The sequence below is a fragment of the Pongo abelii genome, chromosome 5 (genome assembly GCF_028885655.2).
Source record: "Pongo abelii isolate AG06213 chromosome 5, NHGRI_mPonAbe1-v2.0_pri, whole genome shotgun sequence".
Taxonomy (NCBI): Eukaryota; Metazoa; Chordata; class Mammalia; order Primates; family Hominidae; genus Pongo; species Pongo abelii.
The window spans coordinates 103,088,288-103,112,163 of NC_071990.2; the positions used below are offsets into that span (position 1 = coordinate 103,088,288).

At 36.7% G+C, this 23,876-nt stretch overlaps 1 long non-coding RNA gene across 1 annotated transcript; it reads left to right on the plus strand.

The window, feature by feature from the left end:
* The first annotated feature begins 20,084 nt into the window (after positions 1 to 20,084).
* Positions 20,085 to 23,655, plus strand: LOC129059783 (uncharacterized). The gene is made up of 3 exons (XR_008525869.1): positions 20,085 to 20,237; positions 20,899 to 21,056; positions 23,563 to 23,655. It is a non-coding gene; the product is annotated as an uncharacterized LOC129059783 (long non-coding RNA).
* Positions 23,656 to 23,876: the final 221 nt, after the last annotated feature.

The following is a 23,876-nucleotide window of genomic DNA, read 5'->3' on the forward strand; positions in this document are numbered from 1 at the left end:
GTGTCACCTAATTAAAGAGCTTATGCACAACAAAAGAACTATCAATAAAGTAAACAACCTATAAAATGAGAGCACTATCTTTTTTGTTGTAACTGATTTTGTTTTCTAATGACAAGTAGTTTTGCAATATAGATTGAGGGTAAATGTTTATCTTTCTCCTAATTCTATAAATTCCTTAATAATTGGCATAATCAATTTTTATATATTTTTCCATATTACTGGATCTCACACAAGTTTTTTTCTGTACTCCAATTGTCAGACTACAAATGCTCCACCTATCTTTCCCATAAATCACTTAATCAAGTGCAAATATGTATTACTATGAATTATGCATCGAGGAACTTTTTCTAATACATTTGTATAAATCCTGAAAATATTAATAAATCTGATATATAGCCGCTGTCTTGGTGCTATTGGTGTATATATTACTTCTATAAAGGAACCTAGAAGCATATATTCATTTATATGCTTGGTTTCTAGAATGAGAGATTTAGCAAGCAGGGTATTAAATAATCTTGATAGCTCACAATTTGAATACATCAAAATATACATTTTTTCGTGTAACCTCAGAAAATATCAGGGCACATAGCCTGTATCACTCTAGAAGATAGATACCTAACCAAGAATATAACAAAAACTTGGAGAGAAATATGCTGGCTCATGGAAAAAAAAAAATCACTCTCATTGTCACTGCCACCATTGAACCCATGTGCTTTTTCATCTTTGGCTTCATCCAACATTATCTCAGACTCCTCCAAAGTTAATTTATCTGAAGCTCTGTTCTGATTGTGTCATTTTTTACGCTCTAAAATTTCAATAGCTTCTTAATAAATAGCAAACACCTTTGACTGGCACGCTAGATTCTTAGTAATCTGGCTGCAGCCCACATTTCCTGCTTTATTCTTTCACAGTCATCTTATTGTAATGGACATACTTTTATTGTCCATAATCTAAGGGTTATTTTTGTCAATTTTTGTCCACTTTATTGTTTCATCATGAATTTTTTAAACCCACGTTGGACTCTATTAATTTTCCTTTTCCTTTAAGATTGGTTAAGATATTACATTGTGGAAGTACTAGTTTAGAAACAATCTACCTTGAATTCCAGATCCACCACCAACTTTCTGTGTGGCTTTAATATAGTATTTGACACTCTGCTCTTTGGCATCTTTATGAATAATATGTAGAAGATGACAGTCTCTACCTCACTGAGCCCCTATTACCCTTATGTGGACATTGTTTGGCACAGAGGAAAAGATTCAGGAAATGTTAGCTCTTGATACTACACTAAATGCTTTTACAAAACTTAGTCTTAATTTGCATTATGCTTATTTGCATGCAAACATTATTTTTGTCTCTTCTAGACTATGAGCACCTGATGTCTCCAAGTGTGACTTATTTCTCCTTTTATTGTCTTAGTGCTTAACAAATCATCTGGCTCATAGTAAGACAAAAATATATGCTAATTGAATAAAGTAATCCCAGGTTCTATTAAGGTTGTCTAACCAAGGAAATTTTGCCTCACAGAGCTTGTTGCTACTTAAAGCATTCAGAGAGGTTGGTTAACTCATGCAGTAGGATAATGCAGAATATTAACAAAGTTAGAGGGAGATAGGAACAGATGAGCTCTCAGACTTAATCTAATGCTAAGACTCTTAGATAAGTAAATATCTAGCTACAGTTATACAAAATAGAGAAAAAAACAATTATTTGTTGGTTTTAGAGCACCATACTTATTATAAAATTACATGATATTTGGGGTCAGATAAATGAATAAGGGGGAAATAGAAATCATGATGTTTACATTATTTTAGCCAGGAGTTATATTAAAATATATAGTTTCCAAACATAATACTTGCTTAATTATACCTACTAAAAAGTCATTGTCTGGTGGCAATTAGAATAAACAGGAAATACTGAAATTTAGATGTCCAGTGAATTAGCTGTGTAATTTTGAAACTATCCCTTAACCACTCAGGATCTGTTTTCTCATCTATAACACTTTACCTTGGACCATGTAACCTTAGAATTGAAAGTTTATAAAAGCAATGAGGAAACTCCAAGCTCTTTAATATACAAAATGTGAAATAGACAAAAATTATATTTCTTAAGAATTGTAGAAATTTAGAAGCACATAAATATTCAGCAAAATATGTGGCCAAATTCCTGACAAGCAAACTCTGGTGTATTTGCTCATCAGCCTAAATTAAACTGCAATTGTACCCAAAACAGCCTTATATGTCTATGAGCTTCTGCCAATATGCAGTTGGATCTCTCTTCTGCAGCTGTCTATAATCCACCAAAGAGACAAGTGAATACTGTTGTCAAATTAGAAGTGAAGAAAATTGCATCATTAAAGCAGAATGAATAAATTATGATAGCTCTAGAAGAGCATCTTTAACAAATAAACAGACATAGCAAAAGTATCAACTACTATTTTTGCACATGTACAACTTCAAAAATTTTTAAAAGATGACATTTTAATTTAATAGTCTGTAATTTTATTTTAGTTATACACATTACCTTTGTCATTGTTAGGAAGTTTTATTAAGAAGCCCTGGGAAAATTAAGATTAATAAAAAGATTCCTAAATGTGAGGTCAGAAACCCGGACATTTTAATTTTGGTTCTTTCACTGAGGATCCACTATTAATAGTATTGGATCTTAGCTTCTTTAAGTGTAAATTAAGACTAGATTGTATAAAAATTTTGGATTTTTGTAAGTACTCTATTTGATGTTGGATATATAAACCAAAATACATTTATTTTTACATTGCATGCATTACAAAAAAGGTGTATATAATTATTTTTCCATATTATAGATTTGTTGAGGTCAATTTGAGGTTATTGATGGAACCAACTTGGTAAACACAGACAAGTTATATGTTTCAGGGAAATGGAACTAGAAACTAAAGCAGATGAAAGATTTAAATATTCACTGCAAACATCAGATAGGATCAATGCAGATATTACTTATATCAGTGCTAGAGTCACCCAAACAAATAAAGCATTCTTGTGTTTTTAACAAGTGTATTTGAACTGCATACTCTCTTCAGATATTTAAAAGGGGACTTGGCAGCACTAGAAATTGTTAATAGCAAAAATATGGAAACTGGCAGCAGCAATTCAGCAGGTAGGCAATATTACAAAGGATCACTTAAATTGGCACTCAGAATTTAAATGAAAAGCTACATGAACTATGTATTTCAAAATAAAAGCTGCTAGATTGTCTGTCACATCTTAGACTATCTTTAAAGGTTATGTTTAGAGAAATGATGAAGGAATGGGATGGCAGGTGGTCAGAGCAGGCAGCAGAAGTAGTTTGTTTTTTACTTGAAATGATGCATAGACAGGCAGCAAAGTGGGAATCTGAGCCTGCGGTGCAGGTGCTAATTATTCTTTCAGTGGCACCAACATACGTTGGGATTGAAGCCTGATTTATAGCCTATCTTGGCTAGTACTGACCAGGCATAAGTAATTCTGGATGCCAAATGCAATGGGAGCACTAGAGGGGGCTCAACAATAAATAGCAACGATAAATTTTTTAGATGAAAATTGTTGCACCTCTGTCCTATTACCCTTTTTGCTAAGTAAGGATTATTCTGAGTTATAGAATGTGGATTTGTGCTGACATTGACTTTAAAACTTGTACTAGATTTCAGTATAGCTTGACTAAATGTATTTGTCCTTTCCCCACTTACACCCCACCCAAGTGTCTCACTGTAAGCCTAGATCATATAGTGACAAGTATCTCTTATGATAAAGTTAAAATTCTTCTAAGAAATTAAGTACCTAAGTACCTATAATTTGCAACTTTCTAAGAAAATAAAAATTAAAAACAAAACAAAGAATATGTTTTGTACTTGTAATTTGAGACTTGTACTTGTCAAATTTGTACTTGTAATTTGAGACTTGAGTTCAACACTGCATGGTGTATGAAGTGAGAATGAGCCTTCTCTTTAACCTTCCACCTCAAATGTTAAGCACATTTATTTTATACTTCAATTTGTGTTTATTTCTTACTTCTTGTACTAGGCCTTGAAATCCTTCATAGCAAGGAATGTATCTCAATTATAAGTGTTGAACAAATGTAAAAATAATCTATAGATGACTGGGTTGCTTGAGAGACAACGAGCTTAACCCTACTATCTTGAAAACCAAAAGTAGTAAATCCGGGCTTATGGATTGAAAATGGTGGGATGGAGAGACAGAGCCAAGATGGCCAAATAGGAACAGCTCCGGTCTACAGATCCCAGCATGAGCGATGCAGAAGATGGGTGATTTCTGCATTTCCATCTGAGGTACTGAGTTCGTCTTACTAGGGAGTGTCAGACAGTGGGCGCAGGACAGTGGGTGCAGCGCACCATGCGCAAGCCAAAGCAGGGCGAGGTATTGCCTCAGTTGGGAAGCACAAGGGGTCAGGAAGTTCCCTTTCCTAGTCAAAGAAAGGGGTGACAGATGGCACCTGGAAAATCAGGTCACTCCCACCCTAATACTGCGCTTTTCCGACGGGCTTAAAAAACAGTGCACCAGGAGATTTTATCCCACACCTGGCTCAGAGGGTCCTACACCCAGAGAATCTCACTGATTGCTAGCACAGCAGTCTGAGATCAAACTGCAAGGCAGCAGCAAGGCTGGGGGAGGGGCACCCGCCATTGCCCAGGCTTGCTCAGGTAAACAAAGCAGCTGGGAAGCTTGAACTGGGTGGAGCCCACCACAGCTCAAGGAGGCCTGCCTACCTCTGTAGGCTCCACCTCTGGGGGCAGGGCACAGACAAACAAAAAGACAGCAGCAACCTCTGCAGACTTCAATGTCCCTGTCTGACAACTTTGAAGAGAGGAGTGGTTCTCCCAGCATGCAGCTGGAGATCTGAGAATGGGCAGACTGCCTCCTCAAGTGGGTCCCTGACCCATGACCCCTGAGCAGCCTAACTGGGAGGCATCCCCCAGTAGGGGCAGACTGACACCTCACACGGCCGGGTACTCCTCTGAGACAAAACTTCCAGAGGAATGATCGGACAGCAGCATTCGCGGTTCAAGAAAATCTGCTGTGCTGCAGCCACTGCTGCTGATATCCAGGCAAACAGGATCTGGAGTGGACCTCTAGCAAACTCCAACAGACCTGCAGCTGAGGGTCCTGTCTGTTAGAAGGAAAACTAACAAACAGAAAGGACATCCACACCAAAAACCCATCTTTACATCACCATCATCAAGGACCAAAAGCAGATAAAACCACAAAGATGGGGAAAAAACAGAGCAGAAAAACTGGAAACTCTAAAAAGCAGAGCGCTTCTCCTCCAAAGGAATGCAGTTCCTCACCAGCAATGGAACAAAGCTGGAGGGAGAATGACTTTGACAAGTTCAGAGAAGAAGGCTTCAGACGATCAAATTACTCCGAGCTACAGGAGGAAATTCAAACCAAAGGCAAAGAAGTTAAAAACTTTGAAAAAAATTTAGATGAATGTATAACTAGAATAACCAAAACAAAGAAGTGCTTAAAGGAGCTGATGGAGATGAAAGCCAAGGCTTGAGGACTACATGAAGAATGCAGAAGCCTCAGGAGCTGATGCAATCAACTGGAAGAAATGGTATCAGTGATGGAAGATGAAATGAATGAAATGAAGTGAGAAGGGAAGTTTAGAGAAAAAAGAATAAAAAGAAATGAACAAAGCCTCCAAGAAATATGGGACTATGTGAAAAGACCAAATTTACATCTGATTGGTGTACCTGAAAGTGACGGGGAGATGGAACCAAGTTGGAAAACACTCTGCAGGATATTATCCAGGAGAACTTCCCCAATCTAGCAAGGCAGGCCAACATTCAGATTCAGGAAATACAGAGAACGCCACAAAGATACTCCTTGAGAAGAGCAACTCCAAGACACATAATGTCAGATTCACCACAGTTGAAATGAAGGAAAAAATGTTAAGAGCAGCCAGAGAGAAAGGTCGGGTTACCCACAAAGGGAAGCCCATCAGACTAACAGCGGACTCTTGGCAAAAACTCTACAAGCCAGAAGAGAGTGGGGACCAATATTCAACATTCTTAAAGAAAAGAATTTTCAACCCAGAATTTCATCTCCAGCAAAACTAAGCTTCATAAGTGAAGGAGAAATAAAATACTTTACACACAAGCAAATGCTGAGAGATTTTGTCATCACCAGGCCTGCCCTAAAAAAGCTCCTGAAGGAAGTACTAAACATGGAAAGGAACAACTGGTACCAGCAACTGCAAAATCATGCCAAATTGTAAAGACCATCGAGGCTAGGAAGAAACTGCATCAACTAATGAGCAAAATAACCAGCTAACATCATAATGACAGGATTAAATTCACACATAACAATATTAACTTTAAATGTAAATGGACTAGATGCTCCAATTAAAAGACACAGACTGGCAAATTGTATAAAGAGTCAAGAACCATCAGTGTGCTGTATTCAGGAAACCCATCTCATGTGCAGAGACGCACATAGGCTCAAAATAAAAGGATGGAGGAAGATCTACCAAGCAAATGGAAAACAAAAAAAGGCAGGGGTTGCAATCCTAGTCTCTGATAAAACAGACTTTAAACCAGCAAATATCTAAAGAGACAAAGAAGGCCATTACATAATGGTAAAGGGATCAATTCAACAAGAAGAGCTAACTATCCTAAATATATATGCCCCCAATACAGGAGCACCCAGATTCATAAAGCAAGTCCTGAGTGACCTGCAAAGAGACTTAGACTCCCACACAATAATAATGGGAGACTTTAACACCCCACTGTCAACATTAGAGAAATCAACGAGACAGAAAATTAACAAGGACATCCAGGAATTGAACTCAGCTCTGCACCAAGCAGACCTAATAGACATCTACAGAACTCTCCACCCCAAATCAACAGAATATACATTTTTTTCAGCATCACACCACACCTATTCCAAAATTGACCACATAGTTGGAAGTAAAGCTCTCCTCAGCAAATGTGAAAGAACAGAAATTATAACAAACTATCTCTCAGACCACAGTGCAATCAAACTAGAACTCAGGATTAAGAAACTCACTCAAAACCGCTCAACTACATGGAAACTGAACAACCTGCTCCTGAATGACTACTGGGTACATAACAAAATGAAGGCAGAAATAAAAATGTTCTTTGAAACCAACGAGAACAAAGACACAACATACCAGAATCTCTGGGACACATTCAAAGCAGTGTGTAGAGGGAAATTTATAGCACTAAATGCCCAAAAGAGAAAGCAGGAAAGATCCAAAATTGACACCGTAACATCACAATTAAAAGAACTAGAAAAGCAAGAGCAAACACATTCAAAAGCTAGCAGAAGGCAAGAAATAACTAAAATCAGAGCAGAACTGAAGGAAATAGAGACACAAAAAGCCCTTCAAAAAATTAATGAATCCAGGAGCTGGTTTTTGGAAAGGATCAACAAAATTGATAGACCACTAGCAAGACTAATAAAGAAAAAAAGAGAGAAGAATCAAATAGACCAAAAAAAAAAAAACTGTGTGATAAAGGGGATATCACCACTGATCCCATGGAAATACAAACTACCATCAGAGAATACTACAAACACCTCTATGCAAATAAACTAGAAAATCTGGAAGAAATGGATAAATTCCTCGACACATACACCCTCCCAAGACTAAACCAGGAAGAAGTTGACTCTCTGAATAGACCAATAACAGGCTCTGAAATTGTGGTAATAATCAATAGCTTACCAACCAAAAAGAGTCCAGGACCAGATGGATTCACAGCTGAATTCTACCAGAGGTACAAGGAGGAACTGGTACCATTCCTTCTGAAACTATTCCAATAAATAGAAAATAGGGAATCCTCCCTAACTCATTTTATAAGGCCGGCATCATCCTGATACCAAAGCCAGGCAGAGACACAACCAAAAAAGAGAATTTTAGACCAATATCCTTGATGAACATTGATGCAAAAATCCTCAATAAAATACTGGCAAAAAGAATCCAGCAGCACATCAAAAAGCGTATCCACCAGGATCAAGTGGGCTTCATCCCTGGGATGCAAGGCTGGTTCAATATATGCAAATCAATAAATGTAATCCAGCATATAAACAGAACCAAAGACAAAAACCACATGATTATCTCAATAGATGCAGAAAAGGCCTTTGACAAAATTCAACAACCCTTCATGCTAAAAACTCTCAATAAATTAGGTATTGATGGGACGTATCTCAAAATAATAAGAGCTATCTATGACAAACACACAGCCAATATCATACCAAATGGGCAAAAACTGGTAGCATTCCCTTTGAAAACTGGCACAAGACAGGGATGCCCTCTCTCACCACTCATATACAACACAGTGTTGGAAGTTCTGGCCAGGGCAATTAGGCAGGAGAAGGAAATAAAGGGTATTGAATTAGGAAAAGAGGAAATCTAATTGTCCCCGTTTGCACATGACATTATTGTATATCTAGAAAACCCCATTGTCTCAGCCCAAAATCTCCTTAAGCTGATAACCAACTTCAGCAGAGTCTCAGGATAAAAAATCAATGTACAAAAATCACAAGCATTCTTACACACCAATAACAGACAAACAGCCAAATCATGAGTGAACTCCCATTTCAATTGCTTCAAAGAGAATAAAATACCTAGGAATCCAACTTACAAGGGACGTGAAGGACCTCTTCAAGGAGAGCTACAAACCACTGCTCAATGAAATAAAGAGGATACAAAGAAATGGAAGAACATCCTATGCTCATGGGTAGGAGGAATCAATATCGTGAAAATGGCCATACTGCCCAAGGTAATTCATAGATTCAATGCCATCCCCATCAAGCTACCAATGACTTTCTTCTCAGAGCTGGAAAAAACTACTTTAAAGTTCATATGGAACCAAAAAAGAGCCAACATTGCCAAGTCAATCCTAAGCCAAAAGAACAAAGCTGGAGGCATCACATGCCTGACTTCAAACTATACTGCAAGGCTACAGTAACCAAAACAGCATGGTACTAGTACCTAAACATAGGTATAGATCAATGGAACAGAACAGAGCCCTCAGAAATAATGCCACCTGTCTACAATTATCTGATCTTTGACAAACCTGAGAAAAAACAAGCAATGGGGAAAGGATTCCCTATTTAATAAATGGTGCTGGGAAAACTGGCTAGCCATATATAGAAAGCTGAAACTGGATCCCTTCCTTACACTTTATACAAAAATTAATTCAAGATGGATTAAAGACTTAAACGTTAGATCTAAAACCATAAAAACCCTAGAAGAAAACCTAGGCATTACCATTCAGGACACAGGCATGGGCAAGGGCTTCATGTCTAAAACAGCAAAAGCAATGGCAACAAAAGCCAAAATTGACAAATGGATCTAATTAAACTAAAGAGCTTCTGCATAGCAAAAGAAACCATCATCAGAGTGAACAGGCAACCTACAAAATGGGAGAAAATTTTCGCAACCTACTCATCTGACAAAGGGCTAATATCCAGAATCTACAATGAACTCCAACAAATTTACAAGAAAAAAACAACCCCATCAAAAAGTGGGCAAAGGATATGAACAGACACTTCTCAAAAGAAGACATTTATGCAGCCAAAACACACATGAAAAAATGTTTATGATCACTGGCCATCAGAGAAATGCAAATCAAAACCACAATGAGATACCATCTCACACCAGTTAGAATGGTGATCATTAAAAAGTCAGGAAACAACAGGTGCTGGAGAGGATGTGGAGAAATAGGAACACCTTTACACTGTTGGTGGGACTGTAAACTAGTTCAACTGTTGTGGAAGTCAGTGTGGCGATTCCTCAGGGATCTAGAACTAGAAATACCATTTGACCCAGCCATCCCATTACTGGGTATAAGCCCAAAGGACTATAAATCATACTACTATAAAGACACATGCAAACGTATGTTTATTGCGGCACTATTCATAATACCAAAGGCTTGGAACCAACCCAAATGTCCAACAATGATAGACTGGATTAAGAAAATGTGGCACATATACACCATGGAATACTATGCAGCCATAAAAAATGATGAGTTCATGTCCCTTGTAGGGACATGGATGAAATTGGAAATCATCATTCTCAGTAAACTATCGCAAGGACAACAAACCATACACTGCATGTTCTCACTCATAGATGGGAATTGAACAATGAGAACACATGGACACAGGAAGGGGAACATCACAGTCTGGGGACCTTTGTGGGGTGGGGAAGGGGAGAGGGATAGCATTAGGAGATATACCTAATGCTAAATGATGAGTTAATGGGTGCAGCACACCAACATGGCACATGTATACATATGTAACTAACCTGCACATTGTGCACATGTACCCTAAAACTTAAAGTATAATAATAATAAAATAAAATAAAATAAAATGAAAAAAGAAAATGGTGGGATGGCCAAAAAAAAAAAAAATAGTAGTAAGGAGTAACTTTTAAAGTCAAGGAAAGCATAACACAGGGGTTCTCAACCCTTGGTATGCATCAGAGCATCAAAATTTTGTGAGAACTTTTTTTAAAGTGCTTATATTCAAGTCTTACTCCAGATGATCCTGATGCGTAATAAAGTTTGAGAACAATTGTGAGATTCTGACTCAACTGATCTGGAGTGCAACTTAGGCATTCATATTTTCTCTAGAGCTCTTCAGATGATTCTGATACATAGCCAGAGTTGTGAACCATGGGAATAATAAAAGAGAAAAATAAAAAATATATACATAGAGAAATATATATATTCGCAAGGGACAAGAAGAACAGAATAAATAAAAACAGAATGAAGAGAAAAGAGTGTAGAAGATTGTAAAAAAAATGTGGATTCAGCTAACTTTTTGTTTGTGTTGACTGTGCTGACAAGATGAGCACATTACATTTTCTAGAGCCTTCCACTAGGAGTGATTAGGTTATTCTATAAAATATAGTGACAGTCTGAATGCCATATTATTCTACTTTGTGAAACAGCTTAACCATAGGTCTATGTTCTCCCAGATCATCATTTATACTTACATAACTATGCATCAAACACAATCTTATTTAAACCTTAAACAGTCCTTTGAGGAGTAAGCATTCTTACACTCATTTTTTTTAATAGATATGTAAACTGAAACCCAGAGCATTTAATTAACTTGCCTTGAGCCTCACAACAAGGGAGTGATGCAGCTGGGATTAGAACTCAAGTCTCTTTCACTGTACCACCCTGTTTCTCACAGGCAAAACCCTTAGGATATTAACATCATAGAGTATGAATCATAAAAAAATTCTAAAGGCTGTAATTAAAGTCCAGTGTAGAGATGTTACTCTAAATGGTTTATAATTCTATGCCGATTTCATTACTTGTGTTGAGACATACACAAGAGGAAACCAAAAGGAAGTAACATACTCTAATGCCTATTACTAGCTGAGCATTTAATATCCATTAATACACACATCTTTTAAAAATCCTGGATAATGGGCCAGGCTCAGCAGCTCCCATCTGTAATTTGAGCAATTTGGGGGGCCAAGGCAGCAGGATCATTTTAGCCCAGGAGTTCGAGACCAGCCTAGGCAACATAAGGAAACTCCATCGCTACAAAAAATTTAAAAAAAAAATTAAAAAAAAAAATTAGCTTGGTGTGGTGACACGTGCTGTGGTCTCAGCTACTCAAGAGGCTGAGGTTGGAGAATCTGCTGAGCCCAGGAGGTTGAAGCTGCAATGAGCCATCATTTTGCCACTGCACTCCAACCTGGGTAACTGAGACCTGTCTCAAAATAAATAAATAAAATAAAATAAATCCTGAATGGTAAGTATTATCATAACTATTTATAAACAAGGGAATCCTCATTTGAAATTGATATGAATGGTAACCAATTCTCTCTGGAATAGATATGAATGGTGACCAAGTTCACACAGCCAGGCAGCACTGGATAAAAAATCCAAAACCAGATCTGTATAATCACCAAATAATTTGACCACATTCATTCTCAGTATAATGGCACCTCTTTTCCTCAAACATCTGGAAGGAAAAACAATGAAAAGTTATGCCTGAATTATTCTGAGTCTAAAAGAAATGACAAAGAGTAGGATAAAACAAGGTAAGTTTGGAGTGAAAATAGTATGAAAAAGTGGAGAAATGTGAATGTCAATTTAAAAGTGCAAATTTAAACTTTATTAAAAATGACAGGCTTTTCTAAAAACAAATGGAATCTAGGGGGGATTCAGAGCAAAATGGCAGAATAGAAGCCTCCATCGATTTTCTCCTGCATAAGGACACCAAGTTAACAACTATCTGCACATAAAAAAACACCTTCATAAAAAACAAAAATTAGGTGAGCACACAGAGTACCTGGTTTTACCTTCCTATCACTGAAAGAGGCACTGAATAGACAGCAAACACAGTTGTGATTGCCAACGTCACACCTCCCCAACACCAGGCAGCCACAGCTTACAGAGAGTGTCTCTTGAGCACTGAGGGAGAACGAACATAGCAATTTTGAAACATTGAACTCGGTGGTGTCCTATTAGAGCAGAAAGGAAAACCGGGAGCATTGAAACTGACCGTAGACAGAGAGGAATTACCAATCCCAGTAGTCCGAACTTGAGTGCCTGGAAACCTTGCCACCAAGGGCTATAGCACTCTGTGTTTCCAAGTAAATTTGAATGACTGTCTAGGCCATAAAGACTGCAACTCTTGGGCGAGACCTAGTGCTAAACTAGGCCCAGAGACAGTGGACTGAGAGAGCATGTAGCATACAGAGACACCAACAAGGACAGCCAAGGGGGTGAGGGAATCATTCCTCCCCTAACTCCAGTTTGCATAGCTCGTGGCTCCAAAAGACACCCCCTTCCTTCTGCTTGAGAAGAAAAGAGGGAAGACTTTGTCTTGCATCTTGGATACCAGCTTAACCACAGCAAGATAGGGCACAACACAGAGTTGTGAGGCCCCCATTCCAGGCCCTAGCTCCCAGATGACATTTCTAGACACATAATGGGTTAGAAGGGAACCTGCTGCCTTGAAGGAAAGAACCCAGTCCTGGCAGCATTTATCACCTGCCAACTGAAGAGCCCTTGGGCCCCAAATAATCAGCAGTGATACTCAGGTACTACATTGAGGGATTTGGGTGCACCTCTGAGACTTGCTGGCTTCAGCTGAGACTCAGCACATTACCAGGTGGGGTGGTTATGGGGCAAAACTCCTTCTGCTTGAGAAGAACAGAGGGAAAAGTAAATGGGGTCTTTGACTTGCACCTTAAGTATCAGCATGACCTCAGAAGGCAGAGCACCAAGTGGACTCTTGGGGTCCTTGATTCCAGGGCTTGACTCTTGGACAGCTTTTCTGGACCAGGCCTGGGCCAGAGAGGAGCCCACTTTCCTGAAGGGCAAGCTCCAGACCAGGCAGCATTCAACACAAGGGGATTTAAGAGCCCTTGGGCCTTAAGAGAACATTGGCTGGTAGTCTGGCAGTATGACTCATGGCCTGGGGTGGTGGTGGCTAAGAGGTGGGATTTAAGAGCCCTTGGGCCTTAAGAGAACATTGGCTGGTAGTCTGGCAGTATGACTCATGGCCTGGGGTGGTGGTGGCTAAGAGGTGAAGTTCCTTTGCCTTTGGAAAGGAGAGGGATGAGTGGGAAGGACTGCATCTTGTGGTTTCAGTGCCAGCTCAGATGCAGTACAACAGAATACCAGGTAAACTTTTAAGGTTTTTGACTCTTGTATCTGACATCTGGCCAGCAACTTTGGACCTACCCATGGGCTTGAGGACCTCACCAACCCAAAGGGAAGTACACAGACCTGGCTGGCTTTGCCACCTGCTGATTGTAGAGCCCCAGGGCCTTGAGCTAATATAAGCAGTAGCCATGAAGTGGTTACAGCAGAACTTGGGTGAGATTCAGTGCTGTGCTGGCTTCAGGCCTGTCTCAGTGCAGTGATAGTGGTGGTAGCCACAGGGGTGCCTGTGTCACTTTACTGCCAGCTTTAAGTGGCTCATAAAGAGAGAGTGAGAATCTGGGAGAAAGTGAAGAGAACAAAGAATCTCTGCCTGGTAGTCCAGAGAATTCTCCTGGAACTTGTCCAAAATCATCAAGGGGATACTTGTATAAATCTATAAGATCCACAGCATTACTGAGTTTGGGGTGCTCCCTAAAGTAGATACAGCTTATTATAAATACAGATAACACCCAAGTCCTTTCAAACATTGGAAAAGCCTTCCCAAGAAAGATGCTAAAAATAAGCCCAGATAGCGAGGACTGTAATAAATATCCAACTCTTCAGTACCAAGACACCGGAGAACATCTACTGGCATCAGAACCATCCAGGAAAACATGACCTCACTTAACTAAACAAGGCAACAGAAACAATCTTGGAGAAATAGAGATCTGTGACATTTCAAGTAGATAATTTAAAATAGCTGTGTTGAGAAAATTCAAAGAAATTAAAGATAACACACAGAAAAAATTCAGAATTATATCAGATAAATTTAACAAAGTGATTGAAATAAAAAAAAGAATCAAGCAGAAGTTCTGGAGGGGAAAAATGCAATCGGCATACTGAAGAATGCATCAAAGACCTTTAATAGCAGACTTAATCAAGCAGAATAAAGAATTAGTGAGCTTGAAGACAGGCTATTTGAAAATATAGAGTCAGAGGGAGAAAAAGAATAAAAAACAATGAAGCACACATAGAGGATCTAGAAAACAGCCTCAGAAGGGCAAATGTAAGAGTTATTGGCCTTAAAGAGGAGGTAAAGAAAGAGATAGAGGTAGAAAATTTCTTCAAAGGGATAATGAGAGAGAACTTCCCAAACCTAGAGAAAGACATCAATATACAAGTATACGAGTAGGTTATAGAACACCAAGCAGATTTAATCCAAAGGATACTACCTGAAGGCATTTACTTTTTAAATTCCCAAAGGTCAGAGATAAATAATCCTAAAAGCAGCAAAAGAAAAGAAACAAATAACATACTATGAAGCTCCATGATGCCTGACAGCAGACTTTTCAGTGGAAAGCTTACAAGCCAGGAATAATGACATGACCTATTTAAAGTGTTGAAAAAACAAACAAACAAACAAAACCTTTTACCTTAGAATAGTATATGCAGCAAATATATCCTTCAAACATGAAGGGGAAATAAAGACTTTCCCAGACAAACAAAAGCTGAAGGATTTAGTTAATACTAGCTAGACCTGTACTACAAGGATTGCTAAAAGGATTACTTCAATCAGAAAGAAAATGACATTAATGAGCAGTAAATAATCACCCAAATATACAAAGCTCACTGGTAATAGCACAGAGGAAAACACAGAATATTATAACACTGTAACTGTTGTGTGTAAACTACATTTATCCTAATTATAAACACTAAACAATGAACCAATCAAAATTAATAACTACAATAACTTTTCAAGACATTTCTGTACAATAAGATAGAAATATAAACAACAAAAAGTTAAGAATCTGGGGGACAATGTTAAGGCATAGAGTTTTTATTAGTTTACTTTTTTGCTTGTTTGCTTGTTTATGCAAATAATGTTCAGTTGTTATCAGGTTAAAATAATGGGTTATAAGATAGTATTTGCAAGCCTCATGGTAAACTCAAACCAAAAAATATACAATGAACACACAAAAAATAAAAAGGAAGAAACTAAATCATATTGCCAGAGATCACCTTCCCTACAGGAAGGAAAGATAAAAGAAAGAGAAGACTACAAAACACCCAGAAAATAAATAACAGAATGGCAAAAGTAAGTCCTTACTCATCAATAATAACATTGAATGTAAATGGACTAAGCTCTCCAATAAAAAGACAGACTGAATGGATTAAAAAAGAGATCTATTGTTCTGTTGCCTACAAGAAATGCACTCCACCTATAACACACAAAGACACACATAGACTGAAAATAAAAAAAATGGGAAAAGATAATCTATGCCAATGGAAACCAAAATAAAAGCAGGAGTCTCTATACTTATTAGATTTTAAGACAAAAACTAAAAGAAGGGACAAAGACAGTCACTACATAATGATAAAGAGGTCAATTCATCAAGAGGATTTAAGAATTTATATATATATGCACCCAACACTGGAGCATCCAGATATATAAAGCAAATATGATTAGATCTAAAGGCTACAATACAATAATAGCTGGAGACTTCAACACCCCACTTTCAGCATTGGACAGATATTCCAGACAGAAAATCAACAAAGAAACATTAGACTTAATCTGCACTCTAGACCAAATGGACCTAATAGATACTTAAAAAACATTTCATGCAAGAGCTGCAGAATAACATTCTTCTCCTTAGCATTTGGATCATTCTCAAGGATAAACCATATGCTAGGTTACAAAATAACGCTTAAGGCATTCAAAAAATGGAAATAATAACAAACACCTTCTCTGACCAAAATGGAATAAAACTAGAAATTAATAACAAGAGGAATATTTGAAACTACACAAATGAATGGAAATTAAACAATATGCTCCTGAATGACCAGTCAATAAAATTGACAAGGTCAATAAATAAATTAAGAAGAAAATTGAAAAATGTCTAGAAACAGATGGTATTGCAAACACAACATACTAAAACCTATGGACTATAGCAAAAGTAGTACTAAGAGGGAGGTTTATAGCTGTAAGTGTCTACATAAAAAAAAAATGGGGGAAAAACTTCTAATAAACAATCTAATGATGCATCTTGAAGAATTAGAAAAGCAAGAGAAAATCAAACCCAATATTAGTAGAAGAAAAGAAGGGATAAAGATAGAGCAGAAATAAATGAAATTGAAATGAAGAAGGAATACAAAGTATCAGTGAGACAAAAACCTGGTTTTTTCAAAAGCTATACAAAACTGAAAAACCCCTTATCTAGACTAAGCAAAAAAAAAAAAAAAAAAAAAAAGAGCAAGAGAGAAGATTCAAATAAATTAATCAGATATGAAAAAGGAGACATTACAACTGAGACCACAGAAATTCAAAGAATCATTAGTGGCTAATATGAACAATGATATATCAATAAATTGGAAAATTTAGAAGAAATGAACAAATTCCTAGGTACATGCAACCTACCAAGATTGAACTAGGAAGAAATTCAAAACCTCAACAGACCAATAAGAAGTAATGGGGTCGAAGCTGTAATAACAATTCTCCCAGGAAAGATCCGATAACATCATTCTGAATTCTAGCAAACATTCAAATAAAAACTAATACCAACCTTACCCAAGCTATTCCAAAAAAATACAGGAGGAGGGATACTTCCAAACTCATTCCACAAGGCCAATATTACCCTGATACCAAAACCAGACACACACACACCCTGACACATACAAATGACAAGCCAATATCTCTGATAAATATTGAAGCAAAAACCATCAACAAAATACTAACAAACTGATTTCAACAACACATTAGAAAGATCATTTATCATGAGCAAGTCGCATTGATCCCTGAGATGCAAAGGTGATTCAGCATATACAAATCAATGTATACTATATCAACAGAATAAAGAATAAACACCATATGATACTTTCAATCATTTCTGAAAGAATATTTGATAAAATTCAACATCCCTTCATGATAAAAACCCTCAGAACACTGGGAATAGAAGAAACATACCTCAAAATAATAAAATTCATATATGACAGACCCACAGTTAATATCATAGTGAATGTGAAAAACTGAAAGCCTTACCTCTAAGATCTGGAATGCAACAAGAATGCCCACTGTCACCAGTATTATTCAACATATTAGTGGAATCCTAGCTAGAGCAAATCAGACAAAAGAAGGATATAAAGGACATCTACTTAGAAAGGAAGTAGTCAAATTATCCTTGTTTGCAGATGATATGATCTTATATTTGGAAAAGCCTAAAGACTACACAGGAAATCCGTTAGAATTGATGAACAAATAAAGCAAATTTGCAGAATACAAAATCAATCCCAAAACAGTAGCATTTCTGTATACAAACAATGAATGATCTGAAAAAGAAATAAAAAGTAATCCAGTTACAGTAGTCCCACATAAAATTAAATACCAAAGAATTAACCAAAGAAGTTTAACCAAAGGAATTAACCAAAGAAGTAAAAGATCTGTATAATCTAAACTATAACACTGATTAAAGGAATTGAAGAGAGCTCCAAAAAATGAAAAAATATTTCATGTTCATGGATTTAAAGAATCAATACTGTTAAAAAGCCCATATTGCTCAAAGCAATCTATAGATTAAATGCAATCCCTATAAAAATACCAATGACATTTTTCACAGACATAGAAAAAACAATTCTAAAATTTATATGGAATCACAAAAGACCCAGAATAGCTAAAGATATTCTGAGCAAAAAGAACAAAACTGGAAGAATCACATTACCAGGCTTCAAATTATACTACAGAACTGTAGTAACCAAAACAGTGTGGTACTGGCATAAAAACAGACATATAAACCAAGGGAACAGAATAGAGAACTCAGAAAAAAATACACACACCTACAGTGAAACTATTTTTGACAAAGGTGTCAAGAACGTACAATGTGGAAAAGACAGTCTCCTTAATAAATGGTACTGCAGAAAGTGAATATCCATGCACAGAGGAATGTAACTAGATAACTAACTCACCATTTTCAAAAATCAAATAAAAATGGACTAAAGACTTAAATATTAGACCTCAAACTATAAAACTACTTCTAGAAAACAATGGGGCAAATCTCCAGGACATTGGTCTGGGCAAAGATTTCTTGAGCAATACCCAACAAGCACAGGCAACCAAAGCAAAAATAGACAAATGGAATCACATCTAGTCAAAAAGCTTCTGCACAGCAAAGAATACAATCAACAAAGTGAAGAGACAGCCCAGAGAATGGGAGAACATATTTGCAAAATACCCATCTAACAAGAGATTCGTAACCAGAAGATATAAGGAACTCAAACAACTCTATAAAAAAAAAGAAAATCTAAGAATTTGGCCAAAATTTGGGCAAAAGATTTGAATAGACATTTCTCGAAAGAAGGCATACAAATGACAAAAAGGCATATGAAAAGGTGCTCAACATCACTGATCAACAGAGAAATGCAAATCAAAACTATAAAGAGATAATCATGTCACCACAGATAAAAATGGCTTATATCCAAAAGACAGGCATTAACAAGTGTTGGCAAGTACATGGAGAAAAGGGAACACTTGTACAGTGCTGGGAGGAATGTAAATTGGTGCAAGCACTATGGAGAACAGTTTGGAGGTTCCTCAAACAACTAAAAATTGAGCTACCATATTATCCAGAAATCCCACTACTGGGTATATAACCGAAAGAAGGGAAATCAGTATATTGAAGAGACATCTGCATTTCTATATGTGTTGAAGCACTGTTTCCAATAGCTAAGATTTGAAAGCAACCTAAGTGTCTGTCAACAGATAAATAGATAAAGAAAATGTGGTACATATACACAATGGAGTACTATTCAGCCATAAAAATATAATTAGATCCAATCATTGGCAACAGCATGGAAGGAACTGGAGATCCTTATGTTAAGTGAAATAAGCCAGGTATGGAAAAATATCGCATCTTCTCACTTATTTGTGGGATCTAAAAATTAAAACAATTAAACTCATGGAGATAAGGAGTAGAAGGATAGTGATCAGATGTTGGGAACGGTAGTAGGGGGGCGGGGTCAGGTGGGGATAGTTAATGGGTACAAAAAATAGAATGAATAAGACATACTATTCATGAATGAGTAAATAATATATACTTGAATAAGATATAGCACAATAGGGTGACTATAGTCAATAATAACTAATTGAATGTTTTAAAATAACTTAAAGAGTGTAATTGGATTGTTCGTAACTCAAAGGATAAGTGCTTGAGAGGATGGATACCCCATTCTCCATGATGTGCTTATTTCACATTTCATGCTTGTATCAAAACATCTCATGTACCCCATAAATATGTATACCTACTACATACTCACAAAAAATAAAAAAGGAAAATTAAAAATATTAAAGCAAAGGGAATCTAAATAAATTCAACGCAAATGAAAAATGGATGTGAAAAATTACATACAGTGCTGTGGAGGCTAAGAAGACAGTACGTATTATGACCTAGACAATCATGAATGAATTCTTTAAAGAGGTAGTCATGAAGAAAAACTCAGGGTGCACCAGACAGAAGAAAGAGATTGTGCATTTCAGGTAGAAGCAAAGTTATGAAAGTGCATGGGATGTTTTGAGAAGCAAGTACTAAGTATGGTTGGAGATGAAGGTTTGGGGGATGTCCAGAGAATTGATACACACATGGTAAGAACCAGGTCAAAATATTTCAATGTGCAAAATGTTCACTGTACTATTTGATCTGTACTATTAAGTACTTTTGTGAAAACAGATGACTTGAAGTCTGAAATAGAGAAATGCCTGGACTTTCAGGGACCAGTAGAGGAATAGAGGATTGGTCTGAGAGAGAGATAACAGGTGCTTAAAGTGAATAGCAGTTATCACAAAGGGAAAATTAGTTCATATGTTTTGAGAAAATAAAGTGTCTTAGTCTGTTTGGAGTTCTACAACAAAATGCCATAAATTGATGCATTTATAAGGAGAAAATTTATTTGTCACAGTTATGGAGCCTGGAAAGTCTAAGATCAAAGCACTGGCAGATGCAATGTCTGTTGAGAGGTCATCTCCTCTTTCATACATGGCACTTTCTAACTCTGTCCTCACATGGTGGAAGGGGCAAACAAGCTCCTTTGAGCCTCTTCTGTAAGAGCACCAATCCCACTCATGAGAGCTCTGCCTTTATGACCTAATCACCTCCCAAAAGCCCTGCGTCTTAATACCATCACATTGGGGATCCATTTTCAACATATGAATTTTAGGGGGACGCACACATTCAGACCATAGCATAGAGTCAATGTTTTTTGTTACTTTTTTGTTTTGTTATATTTTGTTTTGGCACCACATATAGGATAATGAGAAGAGGATCATATTTCTTCAGAAGTACAGGTAAAGAGAGGAAACCACTATCAAGAAAATAAAAGGAGTTATTTGAATAATGGGGTGGACCAGAAGAAAAACCTCAGTTGAAAAAATGTTGCATCACTTTTCCAAATTTCAGTTCTTCAGGTAAAACAGTGACATTTTTACCATGTCTTTATACCACTTGCACTTTTATTTACTTAATATTTTTCTTCATATTAGTGCTATTTTTGCATATCTTAAAATTGAACTTTATATTATTACTATGAATAGAATGCCAGCATTTTTCTAGTTTGCATTAAAACATATATGCAACTACATTATCACAAGGTGGCAATGATTAAGAAAGATATTGCAAAAACCCCAGGCAAACATTTCTCTCTATGCAAGAAAGGCCCTCAGGAGACACAGCAGCACCCCCAGGTGGAAGGAAAAGCTTCCTACTTCAGATCCCAATGCTTCTGATGTAATTTGACCTGTATACGGATCCCATCAAAGGTGCAGAAAGTTCACTTTGACATTTGCAAAGTGGGGTTTCTACCCTTCAGCTATCTTCCAGCTGCTTTGAGGACTAGTCACTTTGGCAAGTCAGTGATAACAACATCAAGGGCACTGGCGAGTTTTCCCTCAGAGGTGAAATTCCCATATTTACCCTTCTTCTAGGATTCCCAGATAGGTATTGTCCTGTATATCACAAAGCTAGATATAAATAAAAATGATGTCCAAAATTGATAACCAACCTAAACTCAGAGAGAGAGACAGAGAGACAGAGAGAAAGAGAGAGAGACAGAAACAGAGAGAGAGAAGAGAAAGATAAGTGCATGAGAGAGCTGGCACTTTTGGATTACTTTCTGAAAAGTAGTGCTAGCTTGTTTGAAGAGAACTACATCATTAAAAAGCACCACATTAGTTAGAGCAGGTTTATTCTTAAGAGCTTCATATCCTAGGGAAATCTTTATAGTAAATTTACAACTTTGGATTAAATAATTTAAAACATCTGTGGTTTTCTTTTTTATCCATGGCTTAAAAAACAACGGACTTATTTCACCTACTTATTTTTAACAAAAGGCTTATTTTGAACAAAGAAGTTTAATAAAATCTTTAAGTGTTGATGTCAGTATTGTTTTGTAATTATGAATATGACCAAAATTATTTTCATTTCTCAGTTATCCATACTGGAAATAGGCAAGTTTAGATAAAATCTGCTCTCCAAAACACAAGGCCCTCCTAACATTTGGGCAGCATTGGCTGCAACTGAAGGCCATAGGCCTGGACAAAAAGTCTCACTGTTTGACTGGTGAGGATTTTAGGTTATTGTTGAACTTCTTCAAACTGTATGCAAAGTATTAGGCAAAATTATTAGGCAAATTATTCACATATTGTTTTCTCAAATTAGAATACACAACTTTCAACAGAATTGAAAATTGACTTGTGAGTAACATACATATACTTATCTATGTAAAATGAAAGACAGCTCACTACTCCTTATGGATTACTTTCTGCAAATATAACTCATCTAAATATGGGAAATGGTAAAATTTATAGGTATCTGAAGTTAGATTGTGAATCGTCATATATATCCTATAATTCATCATATAGTAAGTTGATTTAGATTTTATTTTATTTAAGTTTTTAGAAGATCACCTGTTTCCATCAGAAAATGTAATCCCCAACTTTGTCTAGGTAGCACATTTCGGGAGAGCCCTGCAAAATGGTATTTTAGTTGATGTTGACATGTATGTACTATTTTCTATAGTTAATGAATTAAAATGGAATATTCTTTTGTCTGCCTTGTCACTCCTTTTCACAGTTTTCTCAAGAACACTCTAAGAGAACTAAAAATTGGTACTGGAATACCGGTATTAGATCATCAGAACATGGTCCTCTGAGAATCTCAATAGGCTATGAATATTGTCAAGTGTCCTTGAGTCAGTCATCTCATACAAATGAATTAGAAATTAATTTGTCACTACTTCCCCAATTAGAGTAGATAATCAAGGATTGATTGCAAAATTATGAGAACAGACATCCAGTTTTTGTGTAGTACAGCTGCAAATAGTTTATTTTAAGATTTCTGTCCCTGGAGATACTCCTCATGCCTTTTCTATTATTTCTTTTTTCTCAATAATGATTTAGTTCATCACCTTCAAAGCAATTTGACCTTTGCTACCTCCACCCGCCGTTGTTATCTGTCCCAAACTCATGTAAGAAATATAAGCAAAAGATGCACTATAGAAAAGGCAGTGAACTGTAAATTTCTCCTATCATTTGGTGGAGACCTCTCTTGCTGTGAAACTGACCTTCTTTTTTTCCCATTAAAAACTCTATTATAATGTTACTTAAAGAACTTTCAAAGCATTTAGTTGATAGTAGTTATGAGTTTGCTATAATGTAAAATAGGAGATTTAATATTGCATTGATTTATTATTACAGCTTTTGACATTCCTAAAACACTAAATGTTTGATTTTTAAAAGTTTACTATAAAATATCCAGTTTACATGAACCAGGGTATCATTTTATATTAAATTACACCCTCTTTCATTGAAACTCATAAGAAGTAATAACATAAAAATTTATTAATGTGGACCTTTGCAATAGATATAAAATTCATATGTGTGCATCCAGTTTCTCCCATTTTGATCTGTTCCACAGATGACTGCCAGATTAAGTGTTATAAAGCCACTTGGATTCTGAGTCTACGGATCACAGGCCTTCAGATTCTTCACATAATTAAAATGAAAATTTAAAATAACTTCCAAGATCTTCCAGGATGTAACCCTACTGTAATTTCTAGAATCTTTCTCATCACTCCGCTAATTATTATTACTCCTTATGCTCTGGCACAACCCCACCTCCCAATTTTTTCCCACAGATATCAGCGCACATTTGTCTACTCCATCTCAGTTGCTGTCTTGCTCATGGTCAAATTGTAGGTCTCACTCTTCTGACCATAAGTGACTTCTTTC